The sequence below is a fragment of the Psammomys obesus genome, unplaced genomic scaffold, assembly GCF_907164565.1.
Source record: "Psammomys obesus unplaced genomic scaffold, mPsaObe1.curated_primary_1811, whole genome shotgun sequence".
NCBI classification, from domain to species: Eukaryota; Metazoa; Chordata; class Mammalia; order Rodentia; family Muridae; genus Psammomys; species Psammomys obesus.
The window spans coordinates 42107273-42129869 of NW_026592118.1; positions in this window are offsets into that span (position 1 = coordinate 42107273).

Consider the following 22597-nt stretch of genomic DNA (forward strand, 5'->3'; position numbering starts at 1 on the left):
TGTGGTCACCAGACATGCAAATGGTACACAGACATACATGTAGGCAAACAACTGTACACATAAAAATTCAAATTAAAACTGAAATGATTTGGGAAGCATGAATTTTTCTGGTGAAAATTTTAGCAAAGGCTGGCATGGATGTTTGTTTGATGTCTCTCTTTTTCTTACTAGACTAATAGCAAACACATGTTGATAGGGCTATTAAGGAGAAATATTTTCCAGCAGCTGTTGACTTCATCAATTCCACTATGCAGTGAGTCATTCTAACTTCCAAAGCTACACAGTTGCAACTAAGGAAGTGTGGCTTTTTTTTTTTTAATCATGATGAGAAGAGTGGGAAGAGTTAGACATGGAGAAAATGAAAAATAATATCAAGCTGAAGGAGGGATTGAATGCTATAGAAGCCGAGTGATCTACATGTTTAAAAAAAAAGGGCATTGCACCTACCAAGCGCTTTGATGAAAAAAAAAAACAAAACAGGGCACAGGCTAGAAACGACAGAAAGTGTAGGGTTTTTTACATCAGAAAAATAATTTTTTTTTTCTTCAAAGAATGGCAGCAGTTGCCAGCCTGAGCCATTCTATGAACTTTCCAATAAAGAAACCTATTCCTTGCCTTTGGCTGTATTCATTATGCCAACTATTAATGAGTTAATAGCAAGCCCAGACATTAGTCAACACTTCTTTCAAGGATATATTTCTTCAATCCCATATCATATTGCCCAGGGTCTTGGAACGGGTGACACTCAATTACCTGCCAACTCTAAGTCAGGAAGCTGGCCTGACTGTACATTAACCATTCTGTGATATGCACAGCTGCAGACATTGTTGGATGCCATTTTCAGCTTGACAGACACCCTTTCCTTTGCTTTGTGGCCTTTTATATTGCTCTCAGTAACAGTTTCTATTTATTGAGCACATGTTAGACACTAGGCAAAATCCTAAACATTTTATAAATATCACGGCTGGAGAGCGGTGGCACACACCTTTAATCCCAGCACTTGGGAGGCAGAGGCAGGCTAATCTCTGAGTTCAAGGCCAGCTTGGTCTACAGATTGTGATCCAGGACAGATAGGGTACATACAGAGAAATCTTGTCTCAAAAAAAAAATAAATAATAATAATAATAATAATAATAATAATAATAATAAAATTTAAAAATAACTAATAGCCCTAAATTTTGTATTATTTAGGTCAAGTGAATACCATTGATCTGTTTTACATGTTAGGAAATCAAAGCTCAGAGAACGTCAACAACTTAATCTGGGTCAGCTAATAAATTTAAGACCCATGACTGTCAGTGTTAAAGGATTTCTTTATTGAAACATTCATATTGTGCTTGGGAGAGTATGCGTGGGAGAGTTCCATTTCAAAGCCCTCCAACAGGGCTTTATGTGTCATCAGCCAGAAAAATAAAACAGTAGTAAATGGTTGAAAGCCATGGAAACAATTTATGATTGAGTATACGATTCTGTTAACAAAGCTGTTGATTTTATTCTCTCAATGGGCGTTAGTGCAATGATTTAGCATCATGTGGGAAAGGCAGGTAAATAAACGAAGGTCTTTGTCAAGCTTGTGGTGGCGAGATGGTATGGATTCACAGTTTTATGTCTTTTGCTGAAAAGATAGCTTTTTGTATAACAAAAGTTGTTTGTAATAAATTTCGTAGCTTAATACAGTGACCTCAAGAGTATGTTCTGTAGGATCCCTGAGAAACACAGGGCTGGGGTTGGCATGCAAGAATCGTGTCTGACACTTCTCACCAACAAGTTCTGGTTGACTTTCTTATTGAATTGATTTTCAACCTTACATTTTCTTTGACTAAATCACTTCATCACGGAGAAAGCCTTAAAGCTACTGCATGGGTCGCATATTTTATACTGCTTAGATCTTAAGGGAAAGTTTGCTTTTGTAACTACCGCTCAAATACATGGGCGGTAACATTTTAAATTTTCTTTTTTTTTAATTGTGCAGTTGTGTATGTATATTTGAGTGCAGAAGCCCATGGAACACAGCGAAAGATTTTAGATCTCTTGGTGTAGGAGTCACCAGCAGTTTTGAGGTGTCTGATGTGGGTTCTGAGAACCAACCTGGACCCTCGCCAGGGGGCATTACAAGCCCTTTGCTGCTGAGCCATTACTGCTAATGGATTGCAACTCCATCCATGAGCTGTGATAATCTTAAAAAGCAATCTTAACAGGGTAGATGACCCAACACAGGAAACATATATTGAAGCCATGAATAAATACCAATTATAATATATAATGGCGCTGTAAACTCTCACACCCTTATCCTAACAGAAGTGGGTAATGACAGAAGTGAGACAGATGGGGAGAATGTGGCGGTGTCATTCCTGCGGAGGAAATAAACTTAACTGTGAGGCTATCAACATTCAGAGAAATATCTGAGACGCTGTAAAATATTGCCGAGCAAAGTACAAATAGACCATCATCCTTCTTCTAGTTTGCATGTTGGATTAGAGCAATTTCTTTAGATCTTATTTGAATTTCAGCTCTAGCCTTGAACAGTAATAGATGGAAATAAGCCGCTGGTGTAGCAGGAAAAGCTTTGAAATTGGAGGCAGAAACCTACTATCAAATCCTCAACTAATTTCAGAACCAAGTATGACTCTGGATGAGTTCTGCAGTAGGATAACTTCTCTCCTTTAGAAGCTACACTACCTCATTAGATTATGATCTATATAAAAAGCTAAAGATTTCTAAAACAGACTCAGGCCTTCTGGAAATAAGAAAGGTGCAGGCAGCCCCCTCACTCCTTGAATCTAACTTAACTCTGTCTAGAATCCCAGAGTCACTCACCTGACTTTCTTAAGATAGCGAAGCCTTTCTCTGGCCTTTCTCTACAGACTGCATCAGTCTGTCTGTTCTTCAATATGCCCCAAGTCAACCATCCCCCAAATGCACCTGAGTCTTTCATCTTAAGGTCTCATGAGTTTGGCTATTATTTCTGTTCCTGCATTCAGAGGGTGACAACTTAGCATTCAAGCTAGATTATAGGGTCAACTCATCTTAAATTTGTTATCCATCCTAGCTCCAGCTAGTTACAGAAGCACAGTCATCAGGTTTTAGACAATAGGCAGCTAATTAGAAATTGTTATGTAATAGGAAAATGGGCAGGCATTTTCTTCACAGGCTATATATCTATAAAACACCAATCTCCCAAACTTTCCCCCATACACATCCTCATAGTCCCAGGAGATAGGAAGGAAAGCTCACAACCTCATTTTACAGAGAGGAAAACATGTTATCAAGATGAAAGGACCTTCCTAGGAGCACTTTTTCAGTTAAAGTAATGACAAAAAAAAAAAAAAAAAAAGTTAAGAGCTTTGCTGCTGTTTTCTCCTTATAATTAATGCTACAAAATTTCAAAATATATGCAAGTACAATAACGTAGTATTTATATCAACAGCAGAAGCAGTTTCAGGTCCACAGTGAAGAAAGAACTATGAAAGCTCACTGAAGTGAAAAACCATCTTAGAGTAGGCGTGCATCCTGATAGCCATATTTTCATTTCTGAAGGGTTTCCTCCCTGTCAATGACATCATCGATGTAAGCTGGAAATGAACCCTAGTGTTAAATCTTTGGCCAGGCCCAAGCTGCCATGGAGATCTCCCTTTGCCCTCACAACTCAGTAGTAAGTCAATTTCTTTTTTGTACACATCTCAAAAACGCAGTCCCTGTAAGCCACTGCCTATAAATTAAGTGAGTTATCTCACTGTAAAGGACACAACTGTCTCACTTTCTCTGCAGTTAAAACAACTTTCTCTGCAGTTGGGAGAAGAGACCCAACAGAAGTTTTGATAAAAGGTCACAGCTCAGCAGCCTTAGAACTGTGGGACCATTCGGAAGTTTAAATGTCCCCTCTGACCTCTGATGAGGGTGGCAGGGTGAAGGAAGAGTCTTTCGGCTTTACTCAGCAGAGCGCAGGGAGAGACATCCTTGGCATGGGTCTGATTGCCCGCCCTATGATTACTGTTGCTAAGCAGATTTGTGGGTCACAGTTCCCACCCAGTGGCCCACGCTCATTTAGAAAATGGAGTGAAGAGAGCCCAGTGTTTTGAGAATGTCAATGCAAAATTATAATAATTGCTCATTACATAATTCAGTTATTAAAGTATTACTTGTTCAAGAAACAGGCATAGACATTGATTGAGAAGACCAAAGAAACGGACATAATTATGTTTTTCTCTGATAACTTTCCCAGGCCAAGACAAGGACCATGAGACAATTATTCTTATCTCTATTAACTGTAGACTACTTGGGAAGGTGGGGTAGTCCAGCTCAATTATTAGGTCCCTTTGTATCTACAGAACTTAGCATGATGACTAGCACACCAAATACCTGCCAAGATAATGACTTAAACCCATCAGTTTAAGGTCTGCGCCCTGTTAAAGAATACACAGCACAGAACGTACTTTTCAGCATGACTTTGCTGCGGGTGCGCCACAATTACAAGTCTTTCCAAGTGGTGCTGCACCTAGTCTCTTTATAGCTTTGTGACTCTGAAGCCCTGTTGTCTGGCAGCATCTTAGATGGTGGAAATGGTCTGCATTCCCTGTGTTTTAGAATGCAGGCTTCTGAAGTTTCTTCCTACGAGTCACAAGTCACTCTGGTTATTACACTTGAAATACAACTAGTGTAAGGAAAAAATCAGCTTCATTCACCATCATTAATTTATACTTGTTTTAACCATTGTGGCTTACGGTTATCATTCTAGAAGAAATAGATTATAGTGTGACGACGGGCACAGAGTAGTTACTATTTGAATGCTCTTGAATAAGTAAACGAATGAAGGTGAGTGAGTGCACACAACTAATTCCTCTGTAAACCTGAACCCTGTGCACAGCTCGAAGCTCCAGAGCTAAAAGCATTCTCTCTCTGCACTGATGATCCTGGGCTGGGACAACACAAGTTGATTACATTGTAGGGATGATGTCTGTAGTGAGTGTAGACTTTCTTTTTCCCAGCCACTCTTTCAACAGGAGTGTTTGTAAGGGAGGGATCTTAGGACAGTGGAAATCGTGGATCATTTGCAACATAGAAGGAATGGAAAAGCCAAACAAAAGAGCAATGTTGGGAGAGCCTGGCAAGGCTGAGAAGACAGCAAGGGTGTGGGGGCACCACTGTTCCCTTGTAGCACCCCACGATGAGATAGGACCCTAATGGAGAACAACCAGCTGGAGCTCCTAAGGAGCCTTTCCAGCGACTTCAGTGCTGCGGGAGAGCAGCCCAGCCTACATCCTCAGGGAAGACACAGCTGTGTAGACCAAGCATGTCAACTCTAATTGTGGGGAGCCAGAGAGGACCTTCACATGGCACACCGGAGGACCCTGTCATGACCACGTTTGACCTTCCCACCAGATGGGCAGAATAATGGCTTGGACTGCGTTCAGTTTATGCAGAGAAAGGAAAGGAACGTAACATTACTCACATCCTGTGTTTTAAAATGAAAGCATATTGCTAACCACTTTATGACTGTGTTTCAAAGCAGGGCTGCCTTCCACTGCACACTTGTAGAGAGACCATGGGGAGGTGGATTTCTAACTCATTCTTCGTCACATACCACACCCATTCCTCTAAAGGAGCTGGGGACAGGGTTAAGTCCAATTACACTCTCCCCCCAGGACTGGGCTCACTACCGCTTCCTTTGACCCATGAATAGTTTCTTAGGTCAAGCAAGTGTAATTGGGGAACAGATGTATGAAAATTTAGTCGTTCATGAATTCCATGTTCCTCTGGTAAGCACTGATCAAAACTGTCACATGTTTAAATGCTAAACATGGGCTTTGAAACAATAATGTCACTTGGTACATAAATGCAATGATGTGCCAGGCTAGACACCACATGAAAGTCTCAGTGTGCCAATACCCCAGTGAAAAACTCCACTAAGCTGGCCAGAGCTGGTGGGTCATGGGCTCTCTGGTGTATGTGGACTTAGATGAAGCCATCATTAAAGAACAGAACAGTGCTGAGAGGGAGGCAGTCAGTGGTGCTTTTTCCAGATTGCTCCTTCCTTCCTGTTATTCTTACAAGGGCAGAAGTGCTTTCACAGTATTTCCTGCTATTGCCCATATCTTGATCACTACTCATTCCATGGCTTGCTGTTCATTTCTAGTATTCCTTATGTTACTTAGCAAACTTTCCTGTGCTCATTGGATATAATATATTGTGATAGGACAGCTGGGTAAGGTCTTTCCAACGCTGGCTGAAATCCTTGAATCATCGATTTCTTGTATCACAGTTATGAATGTTAACTGTCCCCACTATACCTATCACACGCTCACACACATACCGCACAACTCTGTTAGCACACTAGGACTCTAACCTCGTTAACAGAGAGTACGATGATCTGCTTTCCCACAAGAGGAGCTCTCCCTCTGGCCAGCTGAGCAGTTTAAGCTCTTCCTACCAGGCAACATTTCTCCCTCTAGAACTGTAAGTGAAAACAAACCCTTTCTTCAACAGTTGTTTTCACTCGTGGAATTTTATCACAGCAACAGAAAAGTAATTACTAATACAGCTTCCATGAGATCAAGCCTGATCAAGCCCAAAGTCCCCATCTCCTAATACCATTGCCTTGAGAGTCAAAATTTTGACATATAGGTTTGGAATTGACACCACACTTAGACCAAAGCACCCATTACAAAACTATAGAGCTGGCTCATCTGCTAATTATTTTTATTTATTAACCAAGAAAAGGGAAGTGGGGAAGCTGAAGGGAGAAAGAATAGGTGATGAAGTTAAGAGAAACTAAGAAAGAATGGGAAAAGGAGAGGAGGAAAGGAGAAGAGAAGAGAAGAGAAACTTAAGTCAGCTATGAATAACAAGAGTAATATGATGAACTTAATAAGACATGTTTCACTTTTATAAGTGTATTATGAATTACAATAAAAAGATTTTGTACTAAAAATAAAACACAAACAAAACTAAACTATTGCCATAATTCATTTGGAGTCAGTTTTTCTTGTCCAAACAAAGCAAAAAGACAATTATAATATGAAATAACATATGTCAAGATTAGTTAGAAAGAAAGGTTGACGGTATGTTTTATCACGATCTCAAAATGGCAACACAGGGAAACCCTTTATTGTTATTATTTTTAAGTATCAGCATGACCTCCATATGCAGTCCAGTCCATATTCTGGATAAATGGAGTTCTTGCCTGCATGCTCCATGAGGCCCACTCTGGGATAAAAATTCATAGTCAAATAGATCTACTGAGAATAAAACATCAGTTGGGAAGTAGAGAAGTAATGGAATGAGGGAGGCTGCTACAGGGTAGCTATTGAACAGTTGCCACAGTCAGCTCCGTGCATGCAGAAACCCAGGGCAGCAGCACATGCTCTAACAGACAAGAGAACATGCATGTTAAGCTCTCAAGGTGGATGAATGATGCCAATGGGGACAAAAGTAGGAAGACGGTAGGTATCAAGTCTCTGCCACTTTTGACCTGCCTGCATTAAGGCAGAGTAAAGCAAAGAACATTTCCCAGCTGTGAGAAGAAAAAAAAAATGGCCTCCAGCCCTGAGCTATAGATATCAGAAGGTCCAAACAGCTGCTTAAGTGGCTAGATCCTGTTAGGCAAGGCTGACTCTTGATCCATATCTATGCAAGCTCACCTTGGAGTTGATGTCCCTCCCCCACCCCCTGGAACTAGGTAAAAACAAGAGCGAAAGCAGCTTGCATAGTATTAAGAATGTTTGGTTGCTAAAGGGTATAGAGAATGAAGAGTGTGTGAAACGTTGCTGTTTGTCTTATCCTAAATTTTCTAGCACTTTGTGATAAGAAATATTGTCTTAGACCCACAAGGGGAATCAAGTTTGAGCCTCTGTTAAGTGGCTCATGCTAGTTTTCCTGCCTCTGAATGATCAGCCACATAGTCCGTCTTTGATCCTGCACCTCCTGCCTAAGTCATCAGCCTGAAACTCTGAGCTATGAACTAATTCCATAATAATGGCAAAGCGAATTCCACTGCTTTGGCATAAGCCCAGTGGTCTAGCCTCAGCTTCAAAGAAAGGGTCAACTGACTACAGTTCCCTTGGCTTCGCCTACCCCCCCACCAGCACATACATGCACATACTTTTAGCCACAGTGAAAGGGAGGATATTTTGCTAAGGCTCATGTTCATTTCCATTCTCTGAACTGACATGACCAAACCAAGTACATGACTACATTCTCAGCTAGCAAATGCCCCACTTCTGGAATGTATCGGAAGGGTCAGGTGATTCCAGAGGGGTGCCAAGGGGTACTGCTGGTTTTATACTTTCTTATTATCCACACAAGAGCAGACTCACTGGGAGTCATGGCTCACTGGTCACCAGGCTTCCCAATGAAAAATAAAGTGGGCTGGGCCTCCAAGACACGTCTGTGCCTCCTGGGTTGCATGAAGGAGGAAAGTGTGTATGTAATGACGTACTTCTTGATCTTGGTCACTTGAAGGGGCTAGAGACTCACAGCTTGCTCAGCTCCCTGGCCACCTCGATAGACTTTGGTAGAGTATAGCAGCCCATTGCTATCAGGTGATACAGCATAAAATTTGTACTTGACACATCATGTCCAAAGCATCTTTCCCAGTTCCTGCATTCTGGTCTAGAACCCAGCCTACAGCTCCTTCCAAATGGTTGGATTAGCCAAGGAATAAACCCTTATCTGACCTTCCAACACATTGCTCCTGAGACCATCACGGCTTTCCCATTTAGACCTACACAGGTCATGTGGCTCTGACCTTCCTGCTTTGCATCACTGTCTGGTTCTCCCAAGTTATTTCCAGACTTCAGGAGTCCTGACTGCTCAAGGACCAGCACCTATTAACTTACCAGCTTACTATTAACACCTGCCGAGTTGGGGAATAGACTTTGGCTACTATGCCGGAAACTGACTAATTAGTTCCTGTATAAGGATACTCTGCTTCCCTTTTGGGCATGCACTAGCTTCCCTCTGCCAGCATTTCTTCTGTTGGCCATGTACCTCAGGTCTGGAACTAGAACTTAAGCAGAAACCATGAGTTCTCTTTCTAGACTTAGAACTTAGCACCTTCATCTATGACACACTGCTTGTCCTCTGCCAATTGACTGTAGATCTCAATCAGGAGAATCCATGACCCTTCAGTGCTGAAATGGCAAAGCTTGTCTTAGAGCAGGCCCTCAAAAGACTGTAGCAGTCTGTGCCTGCCTATCTATCTCCACCCTGCATGAATGCCTCCTGTAGGGGTAAGAGTTCCCACTGACCTGGTCCACTATGATTTCTGGGTTTATCTGCTATAGCAGCTGGCCTTACATCACTGAACAGTCACCCATGACAAAGGCAATGCTGGCAATGGCCAAGTGGATTACCCCAGCTGTTTGTAGCTTGCCTCTCGCCTACGCAGTCATAGATGTGCCTGCGTTCTTTCCGTCCTGCCGAGTCAGTTCTGGACATATAGGGTGAGCAAATGGGTGGGAAGCACCATGAGAACGAACTTCTCCAGGGAAAACATCTAACTTTTCCATACTTTATAACTAGAATTTTCCAAGGCCCCACAATGAGTCACTGCTAAGCCAGCACTTTTCCCCTCTGTCGGGGCATGTGTCCTCCTGCAGAATGGGATCTGTGTCCACTACTCGAGTTACAGTGGAAAGATGAATAATGGCCATGGTCCTGAGCTCAGGATCCTACTTTCTGATGGAGGCCATCGGGAAAGCAAATCATACCAGCTTCATGCAAGTGAGGAAACCTAAAAGCAGCTGGACAGTCTCCTTTTGGTTTAAATAGAGTATTGTTTCCATCCACTGTCCAAATGACTTTATGCCATCATCATGTTCATGTCATTGAAAATGCACATTGCTATGATTTAGTCTCAAAGCCACATTGCCCACCCCCTAGGTCTACATAGAATTAAACTGAAATGTCCTTTCCTATGGAATAAGCACTTAGCCATTCAGCTGCTGCCACCCAGATTCATAGCAAATTAGTTTCAGACTTGGGGAAGAGAAGACACTCTAGCAAGGTGTCTTAAGGGCCCCTGGTTTTCTCCAGAAAAAAGAGTTTAGTTTGCCTCGCTTACCCTCGGGGAGTTCAGGAATGCTTCATCAGCCCTACCCAGAGGAGAAGGATTCCTCAGAACAGCGCAAAGGGCACAGGGCAAAGAGAGAGGAGGCGGCTCATGAGGCGTAAAAAGCCTCTCTACGGAGAAATGCGTGAGCCTGAAGTAAGTGCACCACTGGGCCTGCAGTCAGTATAGCATGGGCAGTACCAACTCTGCCCCTTGGCACAGTTACTAGCCTTGCCAAAGCCCTGTGAGGCCAAACGTTTTTCTCATTGTAGCAGAGCTCTGACTCACTAGCTTAAAAAAAAAAAAAAAAACTACATGGGAACAATAAGACTCAAGGGGATAGAAGAGTTCCCAAAATCCCAAAAAAAATACTAAAAGAAAGAGGTGGGGGTGGGGCAGCGAGCATTCCTGCAGGCTGAGTAAAGAGCTCCTGGAAAAGTTTCCTAGGAGGCCTCCAGCAAGCCCTCTTTTCCCCATGCGCAAGTCCAAATGGCAACCCATCCTACTCCGTAATCTCTGTTGAGTTAAAAAAGAAAAAAAAAAATCGTGAGCTTGGTTTTTGTTTGTTTGCTTGCTTGCTTTTCTTTTGGTTTGTTTTTAATGAGTGGTTGGCGAAATGAGAAACCTTTTAGTGCTGACCAGAGTCCAGCTTAGTATGTCTTTGGCAATAGTTTCTTTGGTTGTTTGTTTGTTTTACAGAGTTGGTCTTAAATTGCAATATACCCCATGCAAGTTGAGTGGCAGCCAGTTTGACTTCAGTCTTCATGCCACAAACATGTTAAAGAGATATTGAATAATTTTCAGCCAATTCTCTCCCAACTCTATAAATACCTTTCAATGGGCTTAGGAAAGTTTCTGAGTGAGATAGTCTCTGGGAGTTATACCGGGCAGGCGGCCTTTGGGCACAGTTTCTGAATGCTGTTGTTTCAGCCCTGAAGTGGCCAGAGACAACAGGTGAATAAATGGAAATAGCTGTGTATCAATAAAATGCTTTCACAGGGATTTTTTTTTTTTTAAAAGTGGGTGGTAGTCAACATAGCCTGTGCTCAGGACTTGCTGATCCTTGACTTTGGGATGAGAGGGAAGGAGCACCAAAGATGCGGGGCCTCACCAGACCTATGGCCGCACCCACTTCACATTCACAGTGCTCAAATAATCCCTCTCCCAGCCAGCAAAGCAAGTAAGAGAAGATCATCCATTTCCTTATGTCTTTCAGCATCAGGAAACTACCGCCTCAGGCTCTAACCTCATAGCAAACAGTTACCTATGAAAATGGTAAACTCTTTCCAGTTGAGTACAAAGCGAGAACGAAGGGCCTGCATTTGTAGGATGTGGAGTCTTAGTCAAAGTATCTAAAGTTAGGCTTCCTTCCTATAGGTTGGATGGGTTTCAGGAGCATTAGAGAAGACTTGTGTCCCTAGAAGCACCAAAACCCAGAGCTCTGAGGGAATTGTCCATGAAAGCCTGTTTGTTCTCCCCTAGCAACTCTTCCCTAAACTGGATCACTGAGTGGCCCACCCAAAGGTGGCCATCTTACGTTCATGGTATATGGTTGATGCTGTTTGAGAAAAGAACAAAAGGAACATTCCTACCTATCAAAGGAATACAGGCTTACAAATAGCTCACCTAGACACACATACCATATTTATTTCCCCAAGGAGATGATACACCATCTAAACATCAAGATTATCACTCTGGCTTTTTTTTTTTCAACAAGCAAAAAAAACATGGAGTTAGATGAGAAAGAAAAAGAAATTTTTCTGTTTTGTTTTGTTATGGATTTTTTCCTTTGTTCTGCTCTTATCTGTACTGCTCTGAGACAAAATCACTTTTATAAGACATGAGTTCTGAAAGTGGCCAGCACTTGATTTTGATCTAGCCCAGTTGCAAAGGACTAGTAAAGAGGCAGGCACACCAAGCCTCATGTGCATCGGGTAAGGCTTGCCATCTGGGGAAGATGTCAAAAGCAATAGATAGAGCAATGACCAGGTCCTAGCCATCTTTGCCTGCACCTGTCTTATTCACTGATGGAGAGTAGTTGGTAGAAAGCAATGAGCATCTGAGAAGCTGTTCTCATGGTTTCCATCCTTGCTTTTAGGTCCTAGCATCCATCTCTCTGCCTGTCTTCACCTCCACAGAAGAGAGAATCGGGTATCTATTAGAAGCCTCATCTTTAGTGTGGTGGTCCTAAATCCTGGGTTAAGCCCCAGTAAGAGTCAAAATGTGAGTAGCAAGAAAAGAGACTGAGATGGCAAGTCAGGACCCCAGTCTCAGAGGCATCACATCAACGTCTTTTAAGGGACACAGGACTCAACATACATACCTTACATTTGCCCCCTCCCTTAACAAAGTGGGGGCAGAAGGTGGCAGTGCTGTGAATTCAAGACCCAAGTAGTACTGGTAGTATGACTACAAATAAACTTACCCCTCAGATCTAAGCAAAACTGAGCTGCAGGTGCCTCTCTCATACCCAGCATAATCACCTCGCTATTTCCCCCTTCCTTTTACAATCTTTCTAACTGGGGTAAAATACACATGACATAACTTTATCTTCTAAGTCATTTTATATGCAGTTAGTAGTGATAAGTATAGCCCTTGATTGTGATGGTAAATAAGTCACACAGTTTAATAACCAATCTTCAGAATCTTCTTACCTTGCCAAACTGGATCTCTGTCTTCATTTAACAGCTCTACATTGCTCCCCAACCCAGCCGTGATCAGGCACCATTCTGCTTTCTGTTTCTGTAGGTTTGTCTACTTTAGTACTTCCTGGAAGTGGAATCATATTGCATTCATTCTTTCTTCTGAGTCTGGCTTATTCACTAAGCCCTTTGTCTTTGAGGTTAGCCATGAATGCCAGAATGCCTTCTTTAGGCTGAACATTCCTTCATACATACATGTTTATTATTGATCCTTTTACCTACCTACCTATCTGTCCATCCATCCATCCATCCATCCATCCATCCATCCTCTCATCCATTTATCTATCCAGGGACATTTGTGCCACTTTTGGCTATTGTCAATAATACTGCTATGATGCACACAAGATCTGCACAGGTTCAACCTAGACAGGGTTGCAGCACTAAAAGACAGAAGTGGACTTGGTGTCCCACCCCCAACCAACAAGCTGTCTGCAATTGATTCCCCTTTGGCAAAGGTGAAATCGATTTCCTCAGTGGAGTCTCACTGTGTAAATGAACCACACTTCAGGAAAGATCCTATTCCTATGTCCAGGTATGTTTGTGGACCTATTTTTCCTATTACTATGTTTTGGCACTTTCTGTCTCATTGGTTTTTTCTTGCTCATTTTGTGTTTTTTTTTTTTGGGGGGGGGTGTTTTTTTGGGGGAGATTTCGGGTTTTGTTTCTTTTTTTTTTTTTTTTTACTTGTTTTTGAAAGCTAAAAAGAATGTAAACTTGGGTGGGTAGAAAATATGAGAAATTCTGGGAGGGATTGGAAAAGGGAAAAAAAGACCAAAATATATTTCTGAAATGTTTTTCAATAAAAAACAATCCTGCTGTGAACACGAAAATGCAAGTATGCTGATATCAGTCATTTGGAGCATACACCAAGTCCATTGTACCAATTTCCTCCTGACCTTGTGGCTTCTTGTAAGTGCCCTTGCCTCTAGGGCATTTTTCAGGATGGTGAGTGCTTACTGACCTTCCCATTGGAAAGATGTTTTCCCTCTATTATCTCTATCACTGCATATGCCATCGCCTTTGTACTGACAAATTCTTAAGCTTAGAAAAATTTTTTTTGCATTATCAGGTACTCATTTATCTATTAAAGATATATTTATTATGAACGTGAGACCTAAAGACTGAAAAGAAAAGGATCATGTGACAAGTGGAATGGCAAAGAGAATTCAGAGCAGAGTAGCAACAAGTGTTGAAATTTTTAATAATCTCTTCTCACTTCCTCTGGTTTTTGTTGTTGTTTTGTGGTTTTGAGTCTATTATTATTATTATTATTATTATTATTATTATTATTATTATTATGGTTTTTAGACACAAGGTTTCTCAGTGTAGTCCTGGCTGTCCTGGAACTCTTTCTGTAGACCAGGCTAGCCTCAAACTCAAACTCAGAGATCCACCTGCCTTTGCTTCCTCAGTGCTGGCATTAAAGGCGTGCACCACCACTTCTTGGCCTATTATAGGTTTTTCTACCTCCAGGCACATGCTTCAGCAGTCAGAGATGTTGTCTGTCACCTCCTTAGGCCTTCGTCAAGAAAAGGTTCTTCTTTTATACATTCATATTAAATCTTTGAGAAATACAAGCACTACTGTGAAGGTGAAAACCTTTGAGCCTCCTCTTCCTTAGGATAAATGTTCAATTCTTTCTGTCTTTGTCTCTCTCCAGTCTCTTTTTCTGTGTCTCTCTCTCTGAATCTGTGGGTCTGTGGGTCTGTGGGTCTATTGGGTCTGTGGCTTTGTGGCTCTGTGGCTCTCTCTCTCACTCTATCTATCTATCTATCTACCTATCTCTACCTCTATCTCTTTCCCTCCCTCCCTCCTACTTTATCTTTCCCTTTCCCAAATGTTTCAGTTGACAGATCATTCTGGATGCCTTTTTAAAAGCCACCTCTTATTGTTTCATAATAATAACTTTTTGGCTCACAGTTTCAGAGACTTCAGTCCATGGCCAGATGACCCTTTGCTTTTGGCTAGTGACAGCAGGCTGTGACTGAAACACACGGTACGGCAGCAAAACCACTCACACACCAGCCAGAATGACAGTGAAGAAGAAGCTAAGATCCCACAATCCCCTTCAAAGGCATTATGGGTGATCTGGAAGTCCGCTGCCACCCTCTCCCTCTTCAGTGTTCCACTACCTCCCAACAATGCCAAGCTGGAGACCACGTCTGAACCTTGGACCTCCGGTGACATACTTCTATCTGCCCTAACGTTGTGCTTTCAACGTAAAAGAAAACCTTCCAGGAGAGCAAAGCACCACCTAACATGTCCTACCCACAATTAAAAGGCAGTGTCTTGGCTGCCAGCCACAGCTTCCAGTTTGCTGGCCCCTAACAAATCAAGAAAATGTACAGGAAAGAGGAAAAAGTTGTTTGCTGATGTTATTATTCTAGTATCTGCGGGCATTTGAAGTAAAGTATTTCATTTGTTTTATTGTGTTAAAATCCTTTTTTCAAAAACAATGACACAGAAGAATAAGGGTATGTGTGAGTTATGTTTCCTTGACTTTAAAAAAATTTTTTTAGTCATTTTACATCCTGATCGTAGGCCCCTCCCCTATCTCCTCTCTGTCCCTCCCTTTTCCCTCCATCCTAGGCCCCTAGTCCCCTAGTCCTTAGAAAGGGGGAGTCCTTCTACCTTATCAACTGACCCCATAATATCAAATATCTTCAGGACTGCCCGCATCCTCCTCCTCTGTGGCCTGGCAAGGCTGCCTCACTCGGGGGAAGTGATTAAAGAGCAGGCAACAGAATTCATGTCAGAGACAGCCCCTAGTCTCTTTATTAGATGACCCACATGGAAACTAAGCTGCCTATCGGCTATGTCTGAGCAAGGGGTCCTCTCCATGCATGGTCCTTTGTTGGTGCATCAGTCTCCGCAGGCCCCCCTAGGCCCAGATTATGATTAAGGCTGAAGTCATAATGAAATCATAATATGACTGAAATCATGCAGTGAAAACAAGTGCATAGACTGCCATCTACTGGCCAACCAGAAAACTAACTGCTGAACTGCCCTAGGATTTTGAACAGTTCTTCCACAAAGAGGAAGCACACTGCAAGTGTCCCTACATATTTATTTATTACATATAATTGATTGATTAATTATATGTAATTAATATAATATATATACATAATTATCTCGTTTACCACCAGACCTCAGTTTCCGCTCCCTCCACTCCTTCCAGCTCCTCTTCCCTACCTTCCTCTTCCCCAATTCGACTCCTCCACGTCCCTTCAGCAAAGAGCAGCCTCCCAGGAATCTCAACCAAATATGGGATAACAAGTTATAATAAGCCCAGGCACAGACCCTTACACCAAGGCTGGAGGAGGCAACCCAGCTGGAGGAAAGTGTCCCAAAATAAGGCAAAAATAAGTCGGAGACAGACCCCGCTCCCACTGTTAGGATCCCCACAAGAAGCCAGGCTACACAACCGCAACACATATGCTGGGGGCTTAGGTCAGACCTATGCAGGCTCCTTGATTGTTGGTTCAGTCTCTGGGAGGCCCGATGAGGCCAGGTGACTTGATTCTGTGGGTTTTCTTGTGATGTTCTTGACCTCTTTGTCTCCTACAATCCCTCCTCCTCCTTCTCCTCCTCTTCCTTCTCCTCCTCTTCCTCCATTTCCTACGCCTCCTCCTCGTAATTTCCCAAAGATCTAAAAGATCAGGGATACAAGGCTTATACCTAAACATAATGCAGGCTATACAGCAAGCTGATTGCCAACATCAAATTAAATGAAGAGAAACTCAAAGCAATTCCACTAAAATCAGGGACAAGACAAGGCTGTCCACTTTTTCCACACCTCTTCAATACATTACTTGAAGTTCTAGCTGGAGCAATAAGACAACTAAAGAATATCGGGGGATACAAATGGGAAAGGAAGAGGCCAAAGTATTGCTTTTTGCAGATGATATGATAGTGTACATAAGCAACCTTAAAAATTTCAACAGAGAGCTCCAACAGCTGATAATCAGAGATAGCAAAATGGCTGGATACCAGATTAACTTTTAAAAAATCAGTTGCCCTCCTATACATGAACAACAAAAAGGCTGAGAAATGTTATTTATATTATATAATAAATAATATAAATAATATTGGTATAACTCTAATCAAGCAAGTGAAAGACCTGTATGACAAAAAATTCAAGTCTCTGAAGAAAGAAATTGAAGATATCAGAAGATGAAAAGATCTCCCATGCTTGTGGATCAGTAGGATTAACATAGTAAAAATGGCCATCTTACCAAAAGCAATCCACAGGTTCAATGCAATTCCCATTAAATTACCAACAGAGTTCTTTACAGACCTCAAAAGAACAATTCTCAACATCATATGGAAGAGCAAAAAAAACAAAAACAATCCTATACAATAAAACAATCCTATAACAATAAAAGAACTTCTGGAGGCATTTCCATCCCTGACTTCAAGATGTACTACAGAGCAATAATAATAAAAAATATAAGTAAATAAATAAATAAATAAATAAATAAATAAATAAATAAATAAATAACACCTCTATGGTACTGGCATAGAAATAGACTGGTTGATCAATGGAATCGAAAAAAGACCCAGAAATAAACCCACACACCTATGGTCACTTGATTTTTGACAAAAAAGCTAAAAACATACAATGGAAAAAAGACAGCATCTTCAACAAATGGTGCTGGTCTAACTGGATATCTACATGTAGAAAAATGCAAATAAATCCATATCTATCTCCCTGCACAAAACTCAAATCTAAGTGGATCAAAGACCTCAATATAACACCAGATACACTAAATTTATTAGAAGAGAAAGTAAAGAAGAGTCTTGAATTCATCGGAACAGGAGACAAATTTGTTAACAGAATAACAACAGCTCAGGCTCGAAGATCAACAATTAACAAATGGGACCTCTTGAAACTGAAAAGCTTCTTCTGTATGGTAAAGGACACTGTCAATAGAATGAAATGATAGTCTACAGATTGGGAAAAGATTTTCACCAATCCTACATCTGAACTCAAGAAATCAAACACCAATAAGACAAATAACCCAATTAAAAATAGGGCACAGCAAAGGAATCTCGAATGGCTGAGAAGCACTTAAAGAAATGCACAACTCCCTTAGTTATCAGGGAGATGCCTCTGAGATTCCATCTCACACTGGTTAGAATGGCTAAGATCAAAATTTCAAGGGATAGTACATGCTGGTGAGGATGTGGAGAACGGGGAGCACTTCTCCATTGCTGGTGGGAACGTAAACTTGTACAACTGCTTTGGAAATTAAACTGGCACTTTCTCAGACAATTGGGACTAGCTTTACCTCAAGACCCAGCTATACCTCTCCTGAGTATATATCCAAAAGACCCTCCACCATGCAATGGGGACATTTGCTCAACTATGTACATAGAAGCTTTATTCACCATAGCCAGAATCTGGAAACAACCTAGATGTCCCTCCACCTAAGACAAGATGAATAAACTGTGACACATTTACACAATGGAATATCACTAAGCAATTAAAAGCAAAGAAATCATGAAATTTGCAGGCAAATGAATGGAAATAGAAAAGATCATCCTGAGTAAGGTAAGCCAGACCAAGAAAGACATCCATGGTATCTACTCACTTATAAGTGGACATTAGCCATTATAGTCCAGGATAAGCCACACACTCAAAGAAGATAAGTAGCATAGAAGATCCAAGGGAGGATGCATAAATCTCACTGGGAAGAGGAGATAGACAGAGGTAGTGGCTGGAGAGAGGGAACAAGGTAGGAGAGGGTGCAGAGTATAAAGAGGGTGGAGATCAGACCTGGCGAGAGCAGGGGCTAGGGGACTAGGGGACGGAAGAACTGTAAAGAAAAGAGAAACTGAGAGTGGGGGTATCTCTGTGACAAGCTGGAGACCTAAGTCAGGGTAGGCTCCTGGGAGGATAAGAGGGGGATTCAAGCACAGACTCCTAGTAGGAGAGGCCACAGAGACTGAAGAGTATACCCACTAAGTAACTAGTTAGTTAGCAGAGGGAGAGGAACACCAACCCACCTACAAAAAACTTAGGCCCTAAATTTACCTGCCTACAAGATGTGCAGAGATAAAGATAGAACAAATAGAGCAGAGATTGAGGGAATGCTCTACCAATGCCTGGCCCAATCCAAAACCCACCCTATCAGAGAACACAAACCCCTTACTCTATGAACAATGCAGACAGAACTGTCCTCTGAGAGGCTCTACTCAGCTGCCCCTCAAAACAGATGCCAAGACTCACAGCCACCAAACATCGGGTGATACATCTTGGGAAAAGTAAGAAGAAAGAGAAAAAGACATGGAGGTGACAGGAGCTCCACAAGAAGACCAACAGTGCCAACTATCCAGAGCCCAGAGAACCTTGCTGAGACTGAAGCATCAACCAAGGACCATGAAGGAACTGGATCTGGGCCCCCTACAAAGATGTAGCAGGTGGACAGTTTAGGCCTCATGTGGGTTCTCTAGTAAAGAAAGTGGGGACTGCATGGAACAAGGACTTACTTGCCAGCTTTTTGATCACTTTTCCCTCGTGGGACTGCCTTGCCAGGCCACAGAGCAAAAGGACACACTCAGTCCTGATGCAACTTGATGAACTGGGGTGGATGGGAAAGGGAGCTCCTCTTTTCTGAGGAAAATGGGTAGAAGGGAGGGAGGGTGTTATTAGGAAGGTAGAAGGAATAGAGCTATAAAAGGATGTAAAGTGAATGAAAAAAATAAAGAATAAAAGAAATTGAAGAAGAAGAAAAAGAGGAAGAATGTTCTCAAAACCATGACAAGCTCAGCTTTCGACCTACTGTTCCTCTAGATACAGAGGGAGAGCCTTTGAGTGGAAAGGAAGTCACACAGATTTTACACCTGCTAGGGATGCTTGGTATACACATATAAAACTGGCTTTCTTTGTAAGAGGCTTACAATAGTTCTAACATAGAGGTTTGGAGTTGAGTAGACTTAGCCTTAGAAAAGATATCAATTACATGTATTATACCACACCTTCATAAATCACACTTCATTTGCTTATTTTGATATAAATGTTATCTTGCATACGCCCTAGGCTAAGAGAGATGCTTTAAGTAGCTGTGTAAAAAGGAATCACACCCAGTAACCTCAAATGTGTGTGCATGTATGTATATATATGTGTGGTTGTGTGTGTGTAGTTATGTATGTATTTGTGTTTGTGTTTGCTTGTTTATAAATTTATATGTATATATGTTTGTTATTATTAGAAAAAATGCCAAAGGTTAAATTCTCTTCGGTGAAGTCAACAAAATAAAGCATAACAGATTACATACTAAGGAAAGATTTAGATTATTGGGTTTAATTTCAGCCACAAGAGCTGAAATAATATACACAAAATACAATAATATGGAATACTTAATATACTTAAAATACTTAATATGGAATGAATAAAAATAGATGTAGTTTCTATTCAGAATGCTTTAGTGTTATCTATGTAGACTTTTCAAGTTTTTATCCAGTTTTAGCCACTGTGTGCAGTGTTGGGTTTTGTAAAGAATTCCTCTCAAGTACATATTGTCCGCTGACCAGATAGAAAGGCTGTATTGTAAGAGGGCTTGATAGAATGAAATGAAAATATCTAGCTATTTTTATCTTCTACAGACTACTTAGTAAATAAAAACCAATATAAATCCATACTGTGTATCATAACAAGGAGAAAGTAATATAGGATAGCTTGATATCCTTGCATGAATGATAACTTTTTCAAAACCAATCTCTTCAGTGCAAAATATTTACTATCTTGGAGAATAACTAGGAATTGGGCTTTGAAACATCTTCATCAAGACTGACAGCAGTCCTGAATGCCTTTGCACACTTCAATTCCTGCCTGTGAACTAGAAAAAAAGAAAATACCTTAATCTTGATTGAATTGAATTGAATCAGAACTCAGAGCTGAACCATGAGAGAGACCACAACTAGAGAATGAATCTTAATGAGCTTATATGGTGAATTCACACCAAAATGGGATGAATCTGAAATGACACAATCAAAGACAGTCCGTGTGGAGTATAAATCACATGTATGTTGTCAAATAAACCTCAGATTTATGAAGAACACCTTATCGTTCCATACTTTAAAAAAAAGCCTATACTTTCCAAGACAGAAGCCACTTGGAGTGTGTGGTTACTCACATGTAAGTTCATAAATAAAGTTAAAATTCAGTTCTTCATTTCAGTAGTCATGTGAAGTATTGTCATCACAGTAGAGGCTCTATTCGCTGAGGTAACTATAAACCACCCAGATCCCATTTTCACTGTGTATTACAGTAGCAGCCCAAGCAGGTTGTCAGCTGTGGCACAGCAGTCATCCGTCTCCAGTTGATGGACATGCATTTTATCTTACCACTGAGGGCATCAGACTCAAAGAAGACAATTTGTACAAGGTCATGGGAGCTAGCCCAGCCAGGTTACAGCCCAGTTTCCTGACTGTAAGTACCGTCGTTCATTTCAGCAAAATCTGTACTGAGAACATACTGTAAGCCGGAATAAATCTCACAAGTTCAGAAACTCAACAGAATAAGGTTGGAGGTTCTAACACAGAAACTTCCCATGTGAACATTTAGCAGTACTCAAAATTAACACTAGGTGTCAGGTGGTCAGACTTGAAAAGCTAAGCTGGGTGACTCCAAAGACTGTACACTTTAGATGAGAAATAATCCGTTTCTTCAGTATATTGCAAAGTGACATAGCGTGATGAGAGTAAAACACTGAGTCTGCCTAAGTTGTCCCTGTGGGTCAGAGCGATTTAATCTGCCAAGTCCCTGTTTCTGATCTCCTCTGATTAGGAAGAGAATAATATTTGCTTTTTCATAAACCTTCAATTGACTTTTGTTAATTACTTGGGAGAAATTTTTAATTATTTTTATTTGTATTTAGGGAGAAGCTACATTCATTACTTCTGAACTGTAAAGAGACCAAAGTGCAATTACACCTTCTCTTGTGATATTTGTCTAACATCTATCTGTAAGATGACCTGGCTCCAGTACAGATAGGGAGTGTCTTTGCTTTAGATAAATTAAAATAAAATGCACAAACATAGGGGAAGAAATCAATGTATAACCCTAGGAATATGACAACATAGCAGGTTGGTTAGTAGGGAGGCAGGGAAGGAATCTAGCGGAGGAAAGAGCATTCCCAGGCAGGCACTGTTGTTTGGGAGGTGGGATCCGACACACAGGGGACATGGCAAAAGGCTCTGCGTTCAACGCTAGCTCAGAGGCTGAAGGGCAGAGTGAAGAATGAAGCTTGGCAAGGGAAGGGAACAGGAAGGAATGTGGGTAAAGATAAGGGCTGCAATCTAGCCAGCCATGACTCTGCCCCTCCCTCTGAAGATGAGAACCCCATAGAAGGGAAACCAGGGGACAAAGTCAAGGAAAGAGCTGATAGAATTAGAAGACCTTGAAATGCAAAGAAGCGGCGGTAATTCTCGGGGAAAATGAGGAGTCAGGTTAAAAGAAATCAAAGTACGGAGCACAAGAAGACCTCGGGTGAAAATGTTCCAAATAGATAGTATTATGCCTTTGAAATCACTTTAGCTTTCGAAAAAGCCAGAGCGCGGCTAGCGATAAGACACTCGGGCTTGTTTTTCACAGTAGTCATGTTGCTCATGTCTCCTAGTCTTTGTCTTGTATCTACACAGACGCACTGGAAAACAGAAACCACTCAAGGATTTTGTGCCACATGTCTGCACTTCTGCTCCAGCTGCAGGACAGCCTTTGGGATTCTCCTGCCCCCAGTCTCAGGAACTTTGTTAAGTCATCATTGGAGGACACACACACACAAACCAAGAGAACAAAATGTCTTCATGTGGGGATCTTTTTCAAGACACCCCACCTGTAAGG